Below are 3,951 nucleotides of genomic sequence, written 5' to 3'. Positions count from 1 at the left end.
GCTGTACAAATTGAGTTTTTTCGTCAATCAGCAACCCCAAGTATTTTACCTCCGGTTGTAATTTTACCCTGTAGCCGTCTATCTTGAGGATTGGCGGTCTCTCTCGGATCGAACCCACCCTTCAAGGTCACTACAACGGTCTTGCTCGACGAGACTTTCAACTTATATTTTACGCACCATTTTTCTAGTGTCCAGATTATTTCGTCTCCTAATTGCTCACTTCACGTCTCGAATTTGCCTTAACAAGTTATAGCAAGGTCGTCTGCGTAAGCGATGGATTCAATACTGTCCTCGTCCTTTGAGTCTCAAGGTACTTAGGAGTCGTCCATCGCCAATTCCAGGCCACGGGACCAATAATTGACCCCTGTGGGCAGCCCCTTTTCAGGGGACGAAGGACTTCCTTGCAGTTAGAACCTCACTTTTATAGTTCTCTTCGTTAAAGTAGCTAGAGATATTTGCAAATAATTTGCTACTGCACTCAGCCCTTGATCAGTGCGAGCTCTGATCGCCGCCACCACAGGTTATCAAAAGCCCCTTCGATGTCGATGAATAGGGCAACAACGTATTTCTTCCTCGAAATTACGCCCTCCCTGAAACGTATGAAGGCATCTTCCGCAGACAGTCCTGGTTTGAAGCCGTATTGATTTTTATTTCTAAGCCTCCTCTCTAATAGGAGATCTGTACCCTTTCCACCAGTATACGTTCGTATATTTTGCCAACCGTAGATAAAAGTGACAATTGGTCTATAGGAATTGATTATTTGTTTTATCTTTATTGCCTTTTGGGATGTGAAATTTGACATTTTGGGGCTGTTTTCCCATGCTTCTGGGAAATGACCACTTTGAAACAATTATTAAACAGGTTATACCAATATAGTTTGTTTTGCTTCCATAGTGCGTTCACTATTTCTGCTGTAAAATCATTCCAATTCCTGGCGCTTTTTTATTCTTGGATTTTGCGGATTGCTCCTGCCAATTTCTTCTGTTTGAACAATTCTGGCTCCATGTTATAGTTTACGTAACTATTGTTCAGCTTTCTAATTTCCCAGTGCTCCTCTCCCTCTGTCGTGATATCGTCTTTTTGGGGCAGCTTTCTCCAGAAGAGCCTCCATAGTCCTCTGCCAGTTCTCCGTTTGATCCCCGTTTGGCAGCGTCAGCGAGCAGACCACGTTGGGTATTCTAATTTTTTTCCCTGCGATTTTGTATGGGATTCCCCAGGATCCTTGTTTCCTTCCTCTGTAACAAATTTTTGCCAGGACTTCTCCTTACCTCACTTTTATTTCCTTTCTGTACCTGTTTTCTAACCTTTCGATAACTCTTTATTGCAGTTTTCGATTTGCTTCCACGTCCTCTTAGCTTATATACTCTCGATAGCTGCTTCTTAGCTTTAATTGCTTCATTTCTTCGATAACTGAGGTCCCTATTCCACCACGGTATTGCCTTGTTGCACATCCTCCTTCTTGGGATTGATTTCCTGCAGGCGCTTTGCAATGTGGTGTTAATAGTTGGCTGCCTCATCCGGGATATTGGTTTTCTAGTTTCTTCTTTGTTATTTCCTCAGTAAAATTCTCGGTTATTAATTCGCGCAAATTTCTCTCCATTTTGCCTTTTTAATATTATAATTGCTAAGCCTAAAGAAATTCCTACTCTGTGAGTTTGTTTTAGAAACTTCGTAAGTAATTATGTTGTGGTCACTAGTTGTACTTTCTGTAACACTTTCCATTTTTTAATTTTGGTCAACATCTTTCCGTTGATTATAGTTCAGGTCTATATTCGATTCTCCTGTTGTTGATGAATACGTATAGGGGTTTCCTGGTTCGTTGATAATGTATAACTCATTCGCAAATAGGAAGTCCTCAATCTGTTTGCCCTCGGTCATCAGTTTTTGTGGCAAACCATAGTTCCGAAGCAGGCATTTGCGTCCATTGCTATCACAATAGTTTCTACTCCCAACTTTCCGAACAATGTGTTTATCGATTTTGCTCCAGAAACGGGTCTATCGGGAGCGAGAATTGGCAGTAGACGCTTATTAGTACATCTCTTCCGAGTCTGTTTTTATGCGAACGCAAAGAACGTGTTCTGATTCCTCGTACTGTAATGAAACACCACCTCAATGCCCTCTTCCCTATACACAATCGCAACCCATGGGTGACCGACACAGGCTGAATTTTTCTCATTCCTGGAGACGAATACTACCCTCTTACCTTGTCCTTGTATACATATGGTTTCCTGTATACAAAGTACATTAACGTTTGATTCCCTCATGAAAACCTCCAAATTAGCAGCTGCCGTTGCCGATCTCTGTGCGTTGATTTGCGCAATTCTTAGTTCCATTGTATTCTGCTAACGGTAAATTTCCCACATACTTTGGTGATTCGGGGCAGGAGCTATTCCTGATCCCGTGTTTTACATTCTTTTCTCCTATTTCTGATGCATTTACGCATTGAGGGTCGAGCTTTTTTGGACATTTCATCTTTAAGATGGCTTGTTTTCCCCACAGGTTTCGCACAGTTGGTCTGAGTGCCTGCAGATTTTTGCCATGTGGCCGAAACCGTGACATTTGTAGCACCTGATTAAGCTTAGATACTCCTTTACTTTATACGTTCTCCATTTTATAAAAATTCTTTCACGCCTGTATTGCACTTGCGCCCAGTGTACCTGGGAGCTGAATAATCCAATTGTTCTTTCCCCTCCTTGTTTTAAAAGAGCGTACAAACCTGACCCTCTTCTTTTAATCTATCTAGAGTTTCCTTATCTATATTTTCTAAAGTTTTTATTTAGCAAGTCCTTTTTATTTTCATCCGCTGAAGAGGTCCGTATCAAACATCATATATGAAATTGATGGTTTGATCTTGTTAGGATTCTCAATTTTTAAACCCACTTCGTCCAGGTTTGATGCCTCAATCAATGCTATATCTTCTCTGTCCTGACCTCCATTATTACATACACACCTTTCCTTCGCATTTGTCTTATGTCTCGAACTTTGATCTCGCTTCTTACTGTTTCTAATTTATCCTTCAGCGCATTTTTTGATTTCCTCGTTGCTTCTTTCGTCCTCGTTCAGCACCGGTTTGATTAGCACAACTTCAAATTTATCCTCATTTTTACTCTTGATTCAGGATTATTTCTGTGACGGGGGTTGTCCAGTCGCGGCGGTTACTTGAGCAAAAGTGCGCGAGGTTGAAGTGTTACATGCCCTTTTATATCTTTCCTTTTCAACTATCTCTTCGTGGCACTCTTGTTTCCAATACCCCCCCATTTGGCTAAATAAACTTTATATGCAGTTCTGGAAATTTTGTTGCTTTCGTTCGTTGAAAAGGAATTCTTCCAGTTCTGTCCTAACTTACTTATTTCTTTAAGGCTAAGATACTTCGTCTTTGATGTTCGAAGTTCCTTTATTTTCAGGTACTTTGCTCTTTGGTTTTTCTGCGTTTCTATATTTCTCTCTCGGCTGGCGTTTTCTTCATCGAGATCCACAGTGCCTGCCTCTCGTTCCAGAGTGTCCCCCTTTTCTTTTTCCTCCGGTCAGTATCCTCCTGACTCCGAGTGGATAAGGCCTCTGGATACTTCCTTCCGTAGGGGGGGAGGTGATCTGTGCACCGAACCTCGTCTTTCGAACGCAACCCTTTCTCTTTTCTTTCTCCCTCTCATCCGCACTTATTTCCTTGCCATCAACTTTAGTTTTGACGGAATCCTTAGCTTATCTATTATAGTTTTGATTTTCCAGTTTTTATTTTTAATCTCCCATTTTGTTCCCACGAGTATTGTGGGACGGAAAGTCCACCCAGCAGAGCCCCCTATGCCATGGGTAAGCCTATTTCCCCGGGGGGGGCGGCAGGTACCCCGGGGTTTGGCCGCTAGAGGGCCGGTCTACACCTCCCGGCCATGCATCTCATCGTCGTTGCGCGCCATTGCTTAAATTAGGGTATTTTTTATAGAGGCTCCTTCCTCG

Source organism: Nylanderia fulva, unplaced genomic scaffold, assembly GCF_048542155.1.
Source record: "Nylanderia fulva isolate GAGA-0341 unplaced genomic scaffold, ASM4854215v1 Scaffold571, whole genome shotgun sequence".
Taxonomy (NCBI): domain Eukaryota; kingdom Metazoa; phylum Arthropoda; class Insecta; order Hymenoptera; family Formicidae; genus Nylanderia; species Nylanderia fulva.
This window is presented reverse-complemented; position numbering follows the sequence as displayed.